We start from the raw sequence: 20,607 nt of genomic DNA, 5'->3' as shown, positions 1-20,607 counted from the left end.
TTTGGACCGCAGCTGCAACACGGCGAACGAAAACCCGAGGCCGCTGTTGGATCACCTGCTGCACGAGCTGTCCGTTGCCCTCTGTGGTTGCCGTACGCGGTCGCCTTACCTTTCCAGCACGTTCATTCGTCACGTTCCCAGTGTGTTGAAATTTTTCAAACAGATCCTTTATTGTATCGCTTTTCGGTCCTTTGGTTACATTAAACCTCCATTGAAAACTTCGTCTTGTTGCAACAACACTGTGTTCTAGGCGGTGGAATTCCAACACCAGAAAAATCCTTTGTTCTAAGGAATAAACCATGTTGTCCACAGCACACTTGCACGTTGTGAACAGCACACGCTTACAGCAGAAAGACGACGTACAGAATGGCGCACCCACAGACTGCGTTGTCTGCTATTTCTTTCACATCACTTGCAGCGCCATCTGTTGTTGAAAATTGTAACTACTGTAATTTCGAAAGTTTGTCCGCCACAAAATATACTGTTGTCCCAAGCATATTGCAACAAACGGTGTATTTCTATCGCTGCTCGTTCAGTTTTTATTGCCGTTTCAAATATACCGGTCATTTTTGAAACACCCTGTATGATGTGATTGAGTGGAGGTTGGGGGGTGGGGGGTCGGGGGGGGGGGGGGGGATAGGAGGAGGCTATGCATAAGTCATTCTCATATGTGAATGTACTTCTGTCCTGAGTTATTTCGCAAGCTCTGCATAAACATGTTCCAAGAATTCCTCTTCAGGTCTTATCAAACTGCTCGAGGAATGACAGAACCTTCACAGTAGTGTGGGGAGCATTCTCAGCAGTGTGCTGATGTCATCCCCAAGTTTACAGTCAGAGATATCCACAACTACATCACTAGCAGGAAAAATGATCTGCATTACCCTTTAATGAATCTAATTGTGACACAGAAAAGCGTGAAATAAAGTGTAGAAAGCAGAAGTGCTTTCAAATGTAAGTTAAAGAGGTTTTCTTTAACAACTTCTTGTATACAACAAGGAAATTCTTGAGTAGAGATAATCAGACATAAGAAATTAATAGAAAAGCACCTGTAAATGACCAGCAGGCAGCCATATATATTTTATTTTTTTCATTTCTTTTATTTAGTTGTATATATATACTCCAGTGACATTAATGCAACCAGCACCTATGTTTGAAGTCAATGTGTAATAAACAATGACAGATGGCAGATGACAGCACTAGCATGTCACGAGGATGTTGAAAAAAGTACAGTCAGTATTGTACTATGGAAATGGAGCCATTTATCTGCTGTCCAAAAGGGTATGATCATTGGCTTTCGGGCCAACAGTGGAAGCATTTTGGAAATGGCTAAGTTTGTAAACTGTTTGTGTGCTGCTCCAGTTAAAAGTATACTGTGCATGTCAAAACAGAGCTGTCAAAAACTGATGCTGAGGCAACTGTGGTGGAAACAGGCCATGAATGACAAGGGTGAGTGACAGCTAAGGAGATATGTACAAACAAACAGAAAAGCACCTGTAAATGACCAGCAGGCAGCCATATATATTTTATTTTTTCATTTCTTTTATTTAGTTGTATATATATACTCCAGTGACATTAATGCAACCAGCACCTATGTTTGAAGTCAATGTGTAATAAACAATGACAGATGGCAGATGACAGCACTAGCATGTCACGAGGATGTTGAAAAAAGTACAGTCAGTATTGTACTATGGAAATGGAGCCATTTATCTGCTGTCCAAAAGGGTATGATCATTGGCTTTCGGGCCAACGGTGGAAGCATTTTGGAAATGGCTAAGTTTGTAAACTGTTTGTGTGCTGCTCCAGTTAAAAGTATACTGTGCATGTCAAAACAGAGCTGTCAAAAACTGATGCTGAGGCAACTGTGGTGGAAACAGGCCATGAATGACAAGGGTGAGTGACAGCTAAGGAGATATGTACAAACAAACAGAAAAGCACCTGTAAATGACCAGCAGGCAGCCATATATATTTTATTTTTTCATTTCTTTTATTTAGTTGTATATATATACTCCAGTGACATTAATGCAACCAGCACCTATGTTTGAAGTCAATGTGTAATAAACAATGACAGATGGCAGATGACAGCACTAGCATGTCACGAGGATGTTGAAAAAAGTACAGTCAGTATTGTACTATGGAAATGGAGCCATTTATCTGCTGTCCAAAAGGGTATGATCATTGGCTTTCGGGCCAACGGTGGAAGCATTTTGGAAATGGCTAAGTTTGTAAACTGTTTGTGTGCTGCTCCAGTTAAAAGTATACTGTGCATGTCAAAACAGAGCTGTCAAAAACTGATGCTGAGGCAACTGTGGTGGAAACAGGCCATGAATGACAAGGGTGAGTGATAGCTAAGGAGATATGTACAATCAAACAGAAAAGCACCTGTAAATGACCAGCAGGCAGCCATATATATTTTATTTTTTCATTTCTTTTATTTAGTTATATATATATACTTCAGTGACATTGATGCAACCAGCATCTATGTTTGAAGTCAATGTGTAATAAACAATGACAGATGGCAGATGACAGCACTAGCATGTCACGAGGATGTTGAAAAAAGTACAGTCAGTATTGTACTATGGAAATGGAGCCATTTATCTGCTGTCCAAAAGGGTATGATCATTGGCTTTCGGGCCAACGGTGGAAGCATTTTGGAAATGGCTAAGTTTGTAAACTGTTTGTGTGCTGCTCCAGTTAAAAGTATACTGTGCATGTCAAAACAGAGCTGTCAAAAACTGATGCTGAGGCAACTGTGGTGGAAACAGGCCATGAATGACAAGGGTGAGTGACAGCTAAGGAGATATGTACAATCAAACAGACATGCAACTGTTGAACAGCCAACATGAAGCAAGAGGCTATTAACTCTTCAATGACCAGTCAGTGAACATTACTGCTTATGGGCCTCTTCAGGGATTGACTGGCTCATTCACCCATGCTGACTACTGTTCATCGGCAACAAAGCCTGGAATCTTCACACCTATACCACAACTAGATACCTTTTCAGATAAAAATTTGTACAGAGGCCAGATTGCACTTAAAAGAGTTAAAGGACAGAAAAGGGAGGCAGTAATTGAGAAGTGTGTGGGATATTGTGCCAACAGCCTTGCCACAGTGGTAACACCAGTTTCCATCGGATCATCGAAGTTAAGCGCTGTTGGCTGGGCTGGCACCTGAATGGGTGACATCTGGTCTGCTGAGTGCTGTTGGCAAGTGGGGTGGGCTTAGTCCTTGTGAGGCAAACTGACGAGCTACTGGATTGAGAAGCTGCGGCTTCAGTCTGCTAAACTGATATAAGGCTGGAAGAGCAGTGTGCTGACCACACACTCCTCCATATCAGCATCTAGTGACGCCAGTGGGCTGAGGATGACACGGCGGCTGGCCGGTACTGTTGGGTCTTCCAAGTCCTGTTCGGATGGAATTTAGAGTTTAATTAGATATTGTTGTAGCCTGTCTTATATGCTATTCAGTTGGTACGTTAAAGAACCAGTGAAGAAAACAAAAGGAAACGGGGAAAATGAGAAACTTCAGAGTGAAGAAGTGAATAGTTTGAGAATTGCTGATGATATTCATTGTAATGCTCCCTTTAGGGCAAACAACATTTACTGAAAACAAACTTACGCAGCAACTGATTAAAACTATCTAGTCCACAAAACTTGAGGCTGCAGTGGATGGGCATCACTATTGTGGGCTGGCAGTGATAATCCAACACATGTCCAGCATGACCCACGAGCTCACCAATCGGTCCTCACCAATGGCCAGCCCATTTACTGCTTGCACTGAGATTGTGATCAAGTGGTCAAGTCAGAGGTCATTTCAGGGCATGACAGGCTACATAAGGCATCCCCAATTAGCCTGACACACAGGTCCCAGGTGCTGTCTGTGGCTGATAGTGTCCCTGAGCGAGATACAGTCGCTTGTCCTGTTTCAGAGGAAACCTCTCAAAAGTTGCTTGTCCTATTTCAGAGGAAACTCTAAGTCTGCAAGATCAAGGCAGTCATAGAGAGTGGGATTATTGGTAGCTGAGAGATCCAATGTTAGGCATGTTATGGGTTCGCTTAGGAACATGGCTGTCAAGGAGGGCAGACTCTAAATCTCTGGTACTCGTGAATCAAGAGGCTCACACGGTTCCCCGTGACCATGTAGACTGCAGATTCCTCGACTTGCACCATAGGGTGGTGGGGTTTCGGGTTTTGATAAATAGGTCAGGAGTACATTAAACAGGTAGCAGGTGCTGTGTGACGTGGACTGGGCGGTGCTTTAGATTAGAGGCTCTCAGGGGAGCTCAAAAAGGGCTTAGTCTCAAAAGGAGCAGATCAGACACAGGAAGAATGTAGATCTAGGAACCATTCGTATAGCAGTTGTAAATTATCAGAGCTGTGCTGGGAAAGTACCAGAGCTCCAAGTGTTAATAGAAAGTACTGATGCTCAAATAGTTATAGACACTGAAAGCTGGCTACAGCCCGAGATAAGTTCAGCTGAAATTTTGGCGAATGTTCAGAAAAGACAGGCTAAATATGTTGACGGTGGCGTTTGTTGCTGTTAGAAGTACCTAGTTTATTTCACTGCGAAACTGGAATGGATAGTTCTTGCTGAGTCAGAAGCAGGCAGCCGGAATAATATAATAATTGGACCCTTTTACCGACCACCCAACTCGGATCATACCCGTATAATTTCTCAAATGTTCAAAGAAAACTTCACTGCAATGTCCCTACTTAATATGATTGTAATATTCCCGCTGCGAGTACCAGCAGTGATGCGCTACCGGAATTTGATACAATGCTCTTTGCTCTGACGACAAAGCTCTTTGCTGAAAAAAAGAGGAGCATCTATGTTTTGTTGTAATTATTGGAGGTAAGAAATGCCGACTGGACATTGTGCCTTTTTGATGTCAGATAAGTTTGCATATAGAAGTAATTTGAAGTGCAGAGGTCAACATGTAATCGTAATTATCACAAATAAAAATTGAATTTGTGGAAAAAAGGGAGGTAAATACCTTTATAAACCTTTATTCGCTGTTGGATTCTCCGACATTCATAAGAAATATTGTGTTCAGCAATACAGTGCATAGTGATTTTTTCAGGAATTAACAATACTGGGCGAATCTGCTACTACCACAGCCTGAACAACGCGCAGTATTTCGCCGTCAGCTTGTATGTTCAAGACGTTCCCTAAGCGACCAGTTTGTTAGTTAGAAGATATCATACTTCCACTGTTGTTCAACCTTATCATTCTGAAAGTGTTTCCGGAAAAGAAAATCATACAGCAACTGTGAATATCGTAGCTGCCAAAGGAGACGGCATTTTCATAGCGAGTTGTAGCAGTTTTGCTTGGCGTTCTCTGAGAACCGGAGAAGCAGGAACCTCCGACCGCCATCTCATCCTGTACCTAACCCGTTCTCTCCTTACAGCAGCCACGAAGAAAAACACATTCATCTTTAGTCAAATTTTTTCTCATATTGTTTACATTAGACAGGTAATGTATGCATCTAGGCAAAACATTCAAAAGAGAGTTTTTTATGCAGTACCTATCTTATCTTTGTCGAAGACAAAAAGTCAAAGAGCAAGTTAGTTAATTAATTAATAATTTTTGTTTTTGCTTAGCAGTTTCTTTTCAACATGTACCCGACTCATACAATTATAGATAGCGGTAAGGCTGATGTTACATTATCAAATTTCTTTGTCCAATATCTTTGTCAAATATATTTGGTGGTGTAATAGGGAACTTTGACTAATGTCGTCAAATATTTGATCAAATCTATGCGGGAAACGAACTTGCCGACGAGTTAGCCAAAGAGGCTACCCGCAAACAGATGCTGGAGATCGGCCTACCAGCAACTGATCTCTGAAAGGTTTTGCACCGTCGGGTCTTTGGGATGTGGGGAGACGAATGGCGCACTCTGTCTGCACCCAATAAGCTGCAGCAAGTAAAGGAGACCATGACTGTGTGGGGTTCCTCCATGCAGGCCTCTCACAGAGATTCTGTTGTTCTGTGTAGGCTCTGCATTGGTCACTCTTGGCTGACGCATGGTCATCTGCTGCGTCGAGACGATCCCCCCCTCATTGTCGCTGTGGTGAAAACATGACGGTGGCCCATATATTGTTGGAATGTCCTCTTTTTAACCGCCCTCAGGCGAACTTTTAATCTATGGAAGATCGTGTTTAAAATTTTATTCGATCAAGTGGCTTTTATAGGTCCCTCTAATTTTATTGCGTCACCCTCTTTTGTACTGTATATTTTACTTTGTCTTGTGTTGTAATTCGACTCCACCCTAATCTTTTAGGCTGGAGGTTTTAACGTGTTGCAGAGTGGCTGGCTCATCCTATTATTTTCGTGATCAGCCAGTCACAGACCTCTGCTGTAGTTTTAATTCCTTCTGCCTTTCTGCTCTGTGTTGTTTTTGTTGCTGTGCTCAGTTTCCTGTGTTGTCTTACCATTGACCTTGGGGCTTTTCTTCCCCCGGAATTTTTATTTTAGTGCTTCGCCTGACTGGTGGATAGTTTTACTGTGCTCTCTGTTTTTATGAAACAAGGGACCGATGACCTTTGCAGTTTAGTCCCTTTAATCTTTAAACCAACCAACCAACCAAATCTAGGGCCTCGCCGTAGATTTGATCAAAGAAGTCGCTTGTCTTCTATTCACTGCAATGCGATATGTTACCACGTGGAGCGCTAGCATCGTTGAAGCGTTCTGTCATCTTTAGTGTGTTTGTAAACATGTCCGGAAAGTGCAATTGGTGTGTGGCGTCTACCACAAAATTAATAGAGATGTATGAAGCGGATGAGGCGCTTTACAATGTGAGGCAACCTGATTATAAAAATAGATTACGAAGATTGAAGAGTTACAAAAATATTGTGGAGGTTATTAGCCGTGACATAAGGCGTAGTTGTATGGCTGAAGACATAAAAAAGAAAATTAATGGCCTCCGCACAAGTTACTCCTACGAGAAAGCGAAAGTACGTATCGACATATTTCTTTCTTTTTATTTATGCAAGTAAAGTTAACATGTCATACAAATGATTAGCATTAATTTGTTCACTGCAGCGACTTGAAGCATACAATAATGTTTACGTAACCTATAAGTAGTTTACATTATTTTCATTACTGTTATTGCAGATGCATAAAAGCAAAAGTGGAGCCAGTGTACAGGCGACATATACTCCGCAAGTGTACTGGTTCCACATGCTGAAGTTTCTGGACCAGGCGACAGAGGCGGACAAGTATCTGTAACATCGAAAGCAGTGAAAGTGAACGTGCTAGACCAACACTCGAAGAAATGTTTGACGTATGTATATTTGTTTACATTTCACATAACTAAATGTGATTGTTTTGCCAGGGCTCTTTCCCAGCAACATTGTAAAATGTCTTAAAGCATTCACTAACTGCTCTCCCGTGTACTGCACGTCCAGAAGCAGCTTGGCAAGCTATTGGTTCCATTCGCTGTAGGTTCTCAGTGCTTTGTGTCTCAAGATAAGTGCAGTCTCCTACTACGGCAGACACTGTTTCCTGGCGAGTGTAAAAGTGTTTTCTTCTCTCAGTTAACAAGTTGTGCAGTGTGCAGGCAGCCAGTGTAATTGTGGTAACTTTTTCTGGAGGCAGATTAATGGTAGTAAGAAAAATCCTGAAACGACTTGCAAGAATGCCAAAGCTGCAATAATCTTCTTCCTCGTGACAGTCTGTAATTGAAAACCTTTTCTTCTTTTGTTATTCCTTTTAAGGGGTATGGCTTCATAATGTTATAACTCAGAGGAAAAGCGTCATCTGCCAGTACAACCATTGGAGTTGTAATGTTTGTGTTCCCAAGCTTCTACCTTCAGGAATGTTGAGAATAGATCGGTCAATGAGACACTCACGTAGTTTGCGTTTTGAAAACACTCCAGCATCACCAACACGCCCATTAGTTCCTACATCAACATACAAAGATTTACAGGAAGCAACTACAATGGCAAATAAAATGATACTGTTGAAGGATTTGTAAGTGAAAAAGTGAGATCCACTAGCTTGTGGACATTTAATACGAATATGCTTTCCGTCCATTGCTCCTATAGTGTTATAACAGTTCCACTTCTTCTAGAAATCCTATGCAATTTGCTCCCATTCTCCTCTGCTTGTGGGTACCTGTAAGTAAATAAGATTTATGTATGTGCAAGGAAGTATGTAACTAATGGCTTTCATCTCTTATTTTATAGCATGAAATGCAAGAGCCTTCTGTCGCATGTAGCGAGCCACAGCCACAGCCCAGCATCAAGAGCGGCCTCCCACAAAAAGAAGGAAATGCACAACAGACGTCATGGTGGAGGCCAGCAGGACACTGAAGGCTGTGGCTGATTTGCCAAACTCTGCCTGTCCAAGAAGACCGCTACGGTACCCTTGGCACCCACATCGCAGCAGAACTGCGTGACATGGGTGGCAGGTAATTCACAACGGCTACAATATACGGTCTGCAGCGATGTTTAATGGACAGGTGGGATTTGCTGCTTGCGACAACTCAACAAGCACAACCGTCCGCCTCTGGGTATATCCACCGTGCCTTGCAGCAGACTGGAATAGAGGAGCAAGATTCGATTTTATATAATTTTTTGTATCTCTCCAATCTTCGTAATCTATTTTTATAATCAGGGTGCCTCATATTTTAAAGCTCCCCATCCGCTTCATACATCTCTATTAATTTTGTAGTTTCGGACACCAATTGATACATACTATGTTAATAAATAAAAATAAAAAGTGATCTTAATGAACATAAAGAGTATTGAACATTTATTTACCTTCAGGCATTGGTCCTTTAGTGCTTTATAAATTGCTTAACACGTTTCAGGTATTTTACTTAATGTGCACTGTGGAATTCGAGTGCTGTACTGTAAGGCGGAGTAACTTTCTCCTGTAGCAAGGAATCGAAGTGTTACAGTGAGCCTGTCTTCTGCAGATATAGCAGTTCTTAAGTGAGTATTGTGTTTTGAGATATGAGGAATCACTTCACTGAGCACATACTGAAATGTATGCCCATCCATTCGTAAGTAATTGATGTACAACTTGACGTCCTCCACTATTAACTCACGTAACAAGTTTTGTTGAATGCTTTTATCGTCTCGTCGTGAAACCCACGGCTTCACCCAGGTACGTTTCCTTTTTTTTTCCCTCGCCTCTGTATCACTTGTGCACACATTGCAATTGTGGTACAAGCAGCTGTGCGGTTAATAACAATTTGTAGTTGTCAGCCATCTTGAACTTTGACGAAAAATTTGACGACAGTGTAATACACCTTCTACCGCTACGTCAAAGATCTTTGTCAAATATATTTGATGGAATATTGGATCACATCTTTGATCAAATCTTTGACAATTTATCGTCGACACGTTGGCGAAAATACATGTTTAAATCCGGAAGTATCAATAAAACATCATCCGAAATTGTGATAAACGCTTTCTCTGAAAATTATTCGGTTGTTGAAACATACTTGACCTCTTAGTAGCAAATACACCTTAGCCAATAACGAGCATCAAATCGGATACAGGAATTAGTGAACACAGAGTTGTCGTAGCGAGACCGAATACAAAAACTTTGAAATCCTCAAAAAATTAACGAAAAATATACCTATTCAAAAAAGTAGATAAAAATTGGCTTATCGCCTTCCTGAGAGACAATCTCCACTCCTCCCAAATAAAAAATGTAAGTTTAGACCAGATGTGACTTGAATCTAAAGAAGTAATATCTACGAACCAAATTAACAAACGACGGAACTGATCTTGCGTGATACACCAAAGAGCTCGCAACACTGATGCATACGCAACGAAAAAAGCATGCGTGATTCAAGCAAACGCAGAATTCTCAAGATTGGCGAACTTCTACAGAAACTCGAACTTAAGTGCTTACAACAGCCGCAACGAAACTTGATCTCGAAATCTGGCATAAAATCGTACGAAAAATATCGTAGCAGTAGGAAAATGCACAGTCGTTGGCTTCTCTGTGCGATGGAAATGGAAATACTGTCGATGACAGTGCTGCAAAAGCGGACTTACTACGCTAAACAGAGCCTTGCGAAATTGCTACCCAAAGAAGACGAAATAATTAATCCAAAATTCGAATCAAGAACAATTGCCAACATGAGTAACTTAGAAGTAGACATCCTCGGAGTAGTGAAGCAACTTAATTCACTTACTAAAATTAAGTCTTCCAATCGAGACTGTATACAATTTTTTTTCCTTTCAGGGTATGTTGATGCAATAGCTCCATACTTAACAATCGTATACAACCGCTCGCTCGACGAACATCCCTACCCACAGACTGGAAAGTTGCACAGGCCACACCACTATTGAAGAAAGGTAGTAGGAGTAAACCACTAACGTACAAGACCATATCATTAACGTCGATATGCTGCAGGGTTTTGGAACATATATTGTGTTCGAACACTGCGAATTATCTCGAAGAGACATGGACTTAGAAAACACTGTTCCTGTGAAACACAACTAGCTCTACTCATATGTAGTTTTGAGTGCTATCGACAAGGGATTTCAATTTTGTTCCGTTATTTCTGGATATCCAGAAGGCTTTTGACACTGTACCTCAGAAGCTGTTTGTAATCAAATTGCACGCGTACAGAACATCGTCTCAGTTATGTGACTGGATTCGTAATTTTCTCTCTAAGAGGTCACAGTTCATAGTAACTGACTGAAAGTTATCGAGTAAGGCGGAAGTGTTTTCTGGCGTTTCCCAGGTTAGTGTCACAGGTCATGTGTCGTTCCTTATCTACATAAATGATTAACTAGACAATCTGAGTAGCCGTATTAGCTTGTTCGTAGATGAGGCTATCGTTTATCGAACAAATTGCAAAACTATTTAGAAAGGTTATGTGCATGATGCGAAAATTGGCAGTTGACCCTAAATAATAAAAAGTTTGAGGTCATACACATGTGTGCTAAAAGAAATCTGTTCCACTTCGGCTAAACGATGTACACTCCTGGAAATGGAAAAAAGAACACATTGACACCGGTGTGTCAGACCCACCATACTTGCTCCGGACACTGTGAGAGGGCTGTACAAGCAATGATCACACGCACGGCACAGCGGACACACCAGGAACCGCGGTGTTGACCGTCGAATGGCGCTAGCTGCGCAGCATTTGTGCACCGCCATCGTCAGTGTCAGCCAGCTTGCCGTGGCATACGGAGCTCCATCGCAGTCTTTAACACTGGTAGTATGCCGCGACAGCGTGGATGTGAACCGTATGTGCAGTTGACGGACTTTGACCGAGGGCGTATAGTGGGCATGCGGGAGGCCGGGTGGACGTACCGCCGAATTGCTCAACACGTGGGGCGTGAGGTCTCCACAGTACATCGATGTTGTCGCCAGTGGTCGGCGGAAGGTGCACGTGCCCGTCGACCTGGGACCGGACCGCAGCGACGCACGGATGCACGCCAAGACCGTAGGATCCTACGCAGTGCCGTAGAGGACCGCACCGCCACTTCCCAGCAAATTAGGGACACTGTTGCTCCTGGGGTATCGGCGAGGACCATTCGCAACCGTCTCCATGAAGCTGGGCTACGGTCCCGCACACCGTTAGGCCGTCTTCCGCTCACACCCCAACATAGTGCAGCCCGCCTCCAGTGGTGTCGCGACAGGCGTGAATGGAGGGACGAATGGAGACGTGTCGTCTTCAGCGAAGAGAGTCGCTTCTGCCTTGGCCCCAATGATGGTCGTATGCATGTTTGGCGCCGTGCAGGTGAGCGCCACAATCAGGACTGCATACGACCGAGGCACACAGGGCCAACACCCGGCATCATGGTGTGGGGAGCGATCTCCTACACTGGCCGTACACCTCTGGTGATCGTCGAGGGGACACTGAATAGTGCACGGTACATCCAAACCGTCATCGAACCCATCGTTCTACCATTCCTAGACCGGCAAGGGAACTTGCTGTTCCAACAGGACAATGCACGTCCACATGTATCCGGCGCCACCCAACGTGCTCTAGAAGGTGTAAGTCAACTACCCTGGCCAGCAAGATCTCCGGATCTGTCCACCATTGAGCATGTTTGGGACTGGATGAAGCGTCGTCTCATGCGGTCTGCACGTCCAGCACGAACGCTGGTCCAACTGACGCGCCAGGTGGAAATGGCATGGCAAGCCGTTCCACAGGACTACATCTAGCATCTCTACGATCGTCTCCATGGGAGAATAGCAGCCTGCATTGTTGCGAAAGGTGGATATACACTGTACTAGTGCCGACATTGTGCATGCTCTGCTGCCTGTGTCTATGTGCCTGTGGTTCTGTCAGTGTGATCATGTGATGTATCTGACCCCAGGAATGTGTCAATAAAGTTTCCCCTTCCTGGGACAATGAATTCACGGTGTTCTTATTTCAATTTCCAGGAGTGTATCTATCAAATCTAAAAGCCATAAATTCAGTTAAATACCCAGGAATTTCAAATACGAACAACTTAAATTGGAAAGAACACGTCGAAAATATTGTGGGGAAGGCGAACCTAAGAATGCGTTTTAGTGACAGAACACTTAGAAGGTGCAACAGATCTATTAAAGAAACTATCTACAATACACTTGTCCATCGTCTTTTAGAGTGCTGCTGCATGGTGTGGGATCCTTACCAGATAGTATTGACGGAATACATGGAGAAGGTTCAAAGAAGGGCAGCACGTTTTGTATTAGTGAGAAATATGGGAAACAAGACACCGGATTTGGCATCGACATCGTTCAAACAAAGGCGTTTCTCATTGCGGTGGGATCTTCTCACAAAATTCAATCACCAACTTTCTCATTCGAATGCGAAAATATTTTGTTGACGTTGACCTACATAGGGAGAAACGATCATCATAACAAATTAAGGGAAATCAGAGTTCACTTGGAAAGGTATAAGCGTCTTTTTTTGGGCGATGCTCGAGAGTGTAAAAATCATTATTGTGAAGATGGACTTGGAATGGCAGTTGTACACAATGAATAATGTTATCAACAAGGTTACAAAATGAACATCAACAAAAGTAAACAAGGTTAACAGAATATTGTTTGTTGTTGTAGTCTTAGGCCTGAGACTGGTTTGAATCAGCTCTCCATGCTACTCTATCCTGTGCAAGATCCTTACTACAACCTACATCCTTCTGAATCTACTTAGTTTATTCATTTCTTGATCTCCCTCTACGATTTTTACCCTCAACGCTGCCCTCCAATACTACATTGGTGAACCCTTGATGCGTCAGAACATGTCCTACCAACCGATCCCTTCTTCTAATCAAGTTGTGCCACAAACTCCTCTCCTCCCCAATTCTGTTCAATACCTACTCATTAGTTATGTGATCTACAAATCTAATCTTCAGCATTCGTCTGTAGCACCACATTTCAAAAGCTTCTATTCTCTTCTTGTCCAAACTATTTATCGTCCATGTTTCACTTCCATACATGGCTACACTCCACACAAATACTTTCAGAAATGACTTCCTGACACTTAAATCTATACTCGATGTTAACAAATTTCTCTTCTTCAGAAACGCTTTCCTTGCCATTGCCAGTCTACATTTTATATCCTCTCTACTTCGACCGTCATCAGTTATTTTACTCCCCAAATAGCAAAACTCCGTTACTACTTCAAGTGTCTCATTTCCTAATCTAATTCCCTCAGCATCACCCGATTTAATTTGACTACATTCCATTATCCTCGTTTTGCTTTTGTTGGTATTCATCTTATACCATCCTTTCAAGACACTATCCATTCCATTCAACTGCTCTTCCAAGTCCCTAGCTGTCTCTGACAGAATTACAATGTCATTGGCGAACCTCAAAGTTTTTATTTCTTCTCCATTGATTTTAATACCTACTACGAATTTTTCTTTTGGTCCCTTTACTGCTTGCTCAGTCTACAGATTGAATAACGTTGGGGAGAGGCTACAACCCTGTCTCACTCCCTTCCCAACCACTGCTTCCCTTTCATGCCCCTCGACTCTTATAACTGCCATCTAGTTTCTGTACAAATTGTAAATAACCTTTCGCTCTCTGTATTTTACCCCTGCCACCTTTAGAATTTGAAAGAGAGTATTCCAGTCAACATTGTCAAAAGCTTTCTCTAAGTCTACAAATGCTAGAAATGTAGGTTTGCCTTTCCTTAATCTTTCTTCTAAGATAAATCGTAGAGTCTGTATTGTCTCACATATTCCAACATTTCTACGTAATCCAAACTGATCTTCCCCGAGATCGGCTTCTACCAGTTTTTCCACTCGTCTGTAAAGAATTCGTGTTAGTATTTTGGGGCCGTGGCTTATTAAACTGATAGTTTGGTTATTTCACATCTGTCAACATCTGCTTTCTTTGGGATTGTAATTATTATATTCTTCTTGAAATCTGAGGGTATTTCGCCTGTCTCATACATCTTGCTCACCATATGGTAGAGTTTTGTCAGGACTGGCTCTCCTAAGGCCGTCAGTAGCTCTAATGGAATGTTGTCCACTCCCGGGGCCTTGTCTCGACTTAGGTCTTTCAGTGCTCTGTCAAACTCTTCATGCAGAATCGTATCTCCCATTTCATCTTCATCTACATCCTCTTCCATTTCCATAATATTGACCTCAAGTACATCGCCCTTGTATAGACCCCTCTATACTGCTTCCACCTTTCTGCTTTCCCTTCCTTGCTTAGAACTCGGTTTCCATCTGAGCTCTTGATATTCATTCAAGTGGTTCTCTTTTCTCCAAAGGTCTCTTTAATTTTCCTGTAGGCACTAACTATCTTACCCCTAGTGAGATAAGCCTCTACAGCCGTACATTTGTCCTCTAGTCATTCCTACTTAACCATTTTGCACTTCCTGTCGGTCTCATTTTTGAGACGTTTGTATTCCTTTTTGCCTGCTTCATTTAATGCATTTTTGTATTTTCTCCTTTCATCAATTAAATTCAATATTTCTTCTGTCACCCAAGGATTTCTACCAGCCCTCGTCTTTTTACCTACTTCCTCTGCTGCCTTCACTACTTCATCCCTCAGAGCTACCCATTCTTCTTCTACTGTATTTCTTTCACCCATTCGTGACAAAAGTAGTGAAGGAGTTTTGATAGTTTGGGAGCAAAGTAAAGAATGATGGCGAATTAGAAGAGATATAAAATGTAGACAGGAAAAGGCAAGAAAAGCTTTCCTCATAAAGAGAAATACATTATCAATGAATTTAAATTTTAATGTTAGGAAATATATTTTTATATTCATATGGAGTGCAGTAGTATGTGGAAGTGAAATATGGACGATAACATGTGAACAAGAAGAGAATAGAAGCATTTTAAATGCTGTGCTACAGAAAAAATGGTGTAGATGGGTGGATTGAATAACTAATGAAGGGATACTGATTCAAACTGTGAAGAAAAATTTTATGGCATAACTCAATCTAATGATAAGATCAGTTGGTACGATACATCCTGAGATGTGCTAGTGAAGGGAAGTGTGGGAATTAAAAATTGTTCAGGTAGATCAGGTATGCAGGTTCAAATGGTTGTATGTTACAGTAGTTGTGCAAATATGAGGAGGCATGCACAGGGTACACAAACATGGAGGGCTGCATCAAACTAGTCTTCTGTCCTCCCTCGGGCATGAGTGTGTGTGTTTGTCCTTAGGATAATTTAGGTTAGGTAGTGTGTAAGCTTAGGGACTGATGACTTTAGCATTTAAGTCCCATAAGATTTCACACATACAATCTAGTCTTCTGACAGAAGATTACAACAGAAAAATGGAATGAGTGATGAAGTATACAGAAAGATTAAGAACTTACAGTTCGAGACAAGCACATAATCATCTGCCGTAGAACATAAAATGTGAAACATATTACTGGAAGCCAATGAAGTAGCGAACAGATAAGATTAATGTTTTGAATTACTTTGTGAAGGAAAATACATCACTATGGTAGAAGATACATCAAAGAAAGAGAAGCAGTGCAAGAAGAAGAACAAGATGAAGCTGGTCCACAAATCATGAAAATTTAATTTAAACTGCATTGTAAGAACAGACCAAATAAAACTCTTGAAATATACTCTCTTAGACTCTAAAACTATACATATGAAATCATATAATACACAAAACCTGAAGTGGGAGGACAGAGATTAATGAAGGGCAATGTAAAGCTAAAGTTAGAAAAAGTGGTAAGACAAGGATACTCATCGTCATCATGTTAGTGTAACTTTTCCGCTGAGTGATCTATAAAGATTTTTGGTGCAAAACTACTTGGTGTTAACGTTTACTGAACAAAATTTGGAGATTAAATTTACTTAATAGCTGATTCAAAAGAACAAATTTGTGAAAGTAAGCAAATCAAAAGTGCCAAGGAAACCTTGCATAAAAACTGAAAGGAATAAAATAGAAAAAATTGTTCTCTTCGCATATTAATTACAAAAGACAACAGAAGCAGAAAAGAAATGAAGAAAAGGGTGGTTACAGGAAACAAGATTAAAGTGAAAGAAGCAACTATTAATGAAATATTTATCTAGTACTGGGGAACACAAAGAAAAAAAACCTTATTAAAATGTTCACATATAGAGTGCCTCTACAGCTGTGAAGCTGGGCACTTTTGAAGAAAACACTTAGAAGCGATGAAACTATTTTTTTGGAGAACACTGATGAGGAGCAAGATGATTATGAAGATTTTTTAAAGAGATCAATTACAAGAGAAACTTCAGAGACTCTACAATAACTAAAAAGAACCCTTTTAGACATTTATTTAGACACAGAAAGCAACTAAAAACATGTTGTAAGGAAAAGTTGTTGGGAAGGAAACCAATAGGAAGAGGAGAAAAATTTAAAAATTCTTTGAGCAATTAGAAAAGAAGCCTACATACAATGTAGAAGGGGAGCAAACAGAGAGCAGAATGATGGATTCAGGAATTAGTGTCCACAAGGTAGTAAGATGAATACCATAACATTTAAATGCACCAAAAATAAACACAAAAACGCATACATTTAAAGAGATTTTTAAATAATTTGCCACAAGCACCTTCTAATGAAATTACTTGCCAATAGATTACCCTTTCAGCTGTGCAACTTGTCTCACTATTTCATGTCAGAAATGTGCCAGTACATTGTCAACAAAGTCATCAAGTGAAATCAACTATATCCGATGTTCCTCAAGAACGTGTTACAGGTCCTTTGCAGCTATTAATACATATTTAGGAAATATCTGAGCAGCTCTCTTAGTTTGTTTGCAGATGATATCATTAAGCATCCAGTAAAATCATCAGAAGATCAAAACAAATTAAAAATTATTTCTGTACAGTGTAAAAGTGAAAATTGACTGTGAACAATAAAACATGTGAGGACTTCCACATGAGCACTAAAAACCAATGCCATTAAATTTCTGTTACACAATAAATCACACAAATTGAAAGACTATCAATTCATCTAAGGAGTACAATTATGAACAACTTATAATGGAATCTTAACAGAGAATGTTGTGGGAAAGTGAACCAGATACTGAGTATATCAGCAGGTAGAACACTTAGAAAGTGCTACAAATACACTTGCGTGTCTTCTTCCAGGGTATCCTTACCAGATAGGACTGATTGAGGAATTCGAAAAACTAGTCTAATTTTTGAAATAGGCTTGCTACAATATAAGCTCCTGAAAATAAATGGAAGTATATCAGTTATGTGTGGCAGGGCATCAGCATATTTCAGTCACATTATTCACAATGCACTAGATAATACCTTTGATCACATGTTGATAGGGGAGGGAGGAGCAGTGTCATAGTCAGTAGATTTTCCTGACCTCACTCATTTCTAGTATTGCTGGTACAGCCATGGTGTATGCAGCAGTCATCCCAATGCAGAGATGCATCATCATAGTCTCGTGGAAACCATGAAAACTATTTGACAGCATTCAGGTCTGTTTGACAAATACACACATGTGTTGAGTCAAGCACAGAACATTTTTAGCATGTGTTTTTAGTTTATGATTTGAAATTTTGGCTAAATTCTTTCTTCAGTAACTAAAAGTGTAAGATTTTCGAATACATTGACTATATTTGATTTTTATTGGTCCTAGGAATCCAGTTGTGTGCTCTTACACGCGAATATGTAACACATCACAATTATAATTTGTATAAATATTATAATTAACTCATAATAAGATGAACAGTACTTTCATCTGTCAAATGAAGTGAGTTGGCTAAAATGTTATGATATTTAAGAAAACATTTAACTTTGTTGTTTTAGACTCATAATAAGAAAATATTTAAATTGGTTGCTTTTAGTCTCATAATGAGAAAATTAACAGTTGGATCTGTGAAATGCACTACATCAGCTATGAACTTATGGAGCAGAAGATAGTTTTTAACTTGGATATTTTAGACTGGCATTCACAAATTATTTTGCTGTATGGAAGCAGCTCTTCTGAGTGAAAATCTTTATTTTTATTCTGAATGCTTTTGTATTTGGTATTGAGCTCTTGGGTAGCTTGTTGCATAGAAGAACTTTCACGAGCCTTGTATTGCTGTGCCCTTTGCATAGCCAGCTACTAACTATAGACACATAATTGGAAAAGCAGATTGGAAGATGGTGAATATCTTTAGACTAAGTAAAAATATGTAAATTTACATGAATAAATCACACTTTTTTCAAAAATGTGTACTGAGTTCCAGAAATAGTTGTTTAGTGGTGGGGGAGAGAAGCACTTATTTTAACTAGGCTCATGTGCAAAATGTATGTCTCTGTGTGTGAGACACCCCCAAATGGAAAGCAGTGTGTGAGTACTGAGTGTACAAATACAAAGTTTATAATAGTCAGTGTCTCAGACACTAAATACATTGCTGAAACTGCTCAGTCTATCTACTATTTTTTTAAATGTATGTCTCACTGTAGAATGTCAGCTATCCACAGTACAAGAAATTTAAAAGTTACCTCATGATTTATAATCACATTATCAAATCTGGCATCATATATCCTCGATGAAACTTTGGGTGATGACAGAAAATTTATATCACACATTTTTGTCTTTATCCAGTTTGTCAGTGTTTAACCAATTTACCAACTTGATACTTGTATCACAGGTTATGTCATGGAATTCATTAAGATAGTGATTTGATTACAATGTACTGGTGTCATGGGCGAACATTACTGGTAGATCCTTCGGAATGTTTTGGAGCGGATCATTTACAAATAAAATATACAGAAGTAGATCAATATGCAGCCTTGAGGAATGCCTTGTCTTATGACTGTATGATTGTAACATTTTTGATGTGATTACAACTGTATGTACTCTTTCTGAGACATATGATCTAAATCAGTAATTAGATTTTCTCCTAATTCCATACTGCAGCAGTTTCTCCATAAGTAATCAAGGAAATCTTTAATTGTACACTTTCTGTTTATGTCGAATGTTTGCTCTCTTGGTGTGAGAAATCCTACCCCTTTCTCCAATGTTCTTAGAAGTATTCCTGTCACACTGTATAATAATTAGTTTATTTACAATAATTCAAGCCTGACCATATTAATGGATATTTTGATTATTTCACTGTCTTCTGTTTTTAACACTGACGAATTTAAATTGAATATATATGTGTTGTAAGCTACAGGTTGATGATGTATTGCTATTACCAACATTGTGAATTCATCTTAATTAATGTCGTAAACCTCCTAAACCACACTCACGTTTGCAGGTAAAATCGACCTTTAACAGCCCAGAATTACGCCAAGACAGCTCTGTCATCCCCAGTACGACTCATTGTTGTACACCCATACCAATGGGTTGCAGTACATGTGCGTCTATTTCATCATTTCCTGTCAGTGACGAGGTAATTAGAAATGTCTCAGACTGAACGAAGAATGGAGAAGAAAATTGGACCTGTCCTATTCAACGGAGCCATCCTGGCAGTTGCCTTAACTGAGGTAAGGAAATCACGAGAAATCTATTCAGAATGGCCAGCTGGGGATTTGATTCGCTGTCTTTGTTTTCAAGTATTTTCTAGCTCAGATCTTTTAGTATCTCCCATGTGTCAAACAAACTTGTGACCATTTATGCTACTCTTCTGTGTATACTGCCAATATCCCGTATTACTCCCATATAGTAAAGGTACCGCATATTTAAGCAATATTCCAGGACTGGGCCCGGGAGTATTCCATAAATAATTTCCTTTGTAGGCATTTCCCTGCTGTCGTCCCAATGAAGCGTAGTCTGCCAACTGCATTACCTATGATTGAGCCTACGTGATTGTTCCATTTAATATCCCTACTAATTACTACACTCAGGAATTTGTATGAGTTGACCAATTTCAACTTCATCCATTGATGTTGTAGTCATAGGATACTAGGGTTTTTTATTTTGTGAAGTGTATAATTTCACACTTCTGCACATTTAAAGCAATTTGCCAGTCTTTGCACCACTTTCAAATCTTATCCAGGTCTGGCTGAATATTTGTGCAGCTTTTCTCAGACAGTACTTCTTTTTATAGATAACTGCATCATCTGTGAAACGTCTGAGGCTAGAATTAATTATGTCAGCAGTATCATTATTATACAAAAAGAATAGAAAGCATCCCAAGACAGTTCCCTGGGGCACACCTCAAGTTACTTCTACATCTGTCGGTAACTCTCCATCCCATTAATATCCTTCATTCTCTCTATCAAGAAATCAGCAGTCCAGTCACAAATTTCG

The 20,607-nt window shown here is 40.3% G+C and overlaps 1 long non-coding RNA gene across 1 annotated transcript; it reads left to right on the top strand.

Annotated features, from left to right (window-relative positions):
• Window positions 1–6,797: 6,797 nt before the first annotated feature.
• Window positions 6,798–8,370, top strand: LOC126273148 (uncharacterized). The gene is made up of 3 exons (XR_007549311.1): window positions 6,798–6,950; window positions 7,111–7,279; window positions 8,184–8,370. It is a non-coding gene; the product is annotated as an uncharacterized LOC126273148 (long non-coding RNA).
• Window positions 8,371–20,607: the final 12,237 nt, after the last annotated feature.

The sequence above is a fragment of the Schistocerca gregaria genome, chromosome 5 (assembly GCF_023897955.1).
Source record: "Schistocerca gregaria isolate iqSchGreg1 chromosome 5, iqSchGreg1.2, whole genome shotgun sequence".
Lineage (NCBI taxonomy): Eukaryota > Metazoa > Arthropoda > Insecta > Orthoptera > Acrididae > Schistocerca > Schistocerca gregaria.
Note: the sequence above shows the minus strand (reverse complement) of the source record. Positions and strands in the feature narration are given on the sequence as shown.